At 52.1% G+C, this 286-nt stretch overlaps 1 protein-coding gene across 1 annotated transcript in view; it reads right to left on the bottom strand.

The window, feature by feature from the left end:
- Window positions 1-286, bottom strand: part of WNT7B (Wnt family member 7B) — a 95283-nt gene that overhangs the window by 94447 nt on the left and 550 nt on the right. The window lies entirely within an intron of this gene.

The following is a 286-nucleotide window of genomic DNA, read 5'->3' on the forward strand; positions in this document are numbered from 1 at the left end:
GGGCCCCGAGCCCGCCCCGTCGGCGGAGCCCGCTCGGCTTCAGCGCGGAGGTAACCGGACCAGTTGTCAAGTTAATTTCAACACGTCCGTGTGATGGATAGAAACGCAAATTGTGTCTAGGCCTGCATAAAACAAATCCCCGAGTGCAGGTTCAGAGCAGGGATTCCCCTCCTCCCGCCCCTTTCGCCTTTTTAATACCTAAGCTCCGCTCTATTGTCCCAGCAGCAGCGGCTGGGTTAACTCTGTCAGGCCGCTTTTTTTTTTTTTTTTTTTTTTTTTTTTTCTT

Source organism: Egretta garzetta, unplaced genomic scaffold (genome assembly GCF_000687185.1).
Source record: "Egretta garzetta isolate BGI_Z169 unplaced genomic scaffold, ASM68718v1 scaffold81, whole genome shotgun sequence".
NCBI classification, from domain to species: domain Eukaryota; kingdom Metazoa; phylum Chordata; class Aves; order Pelecaniformes; family Ardeidae; genus Egretta; species Egretta garzetta.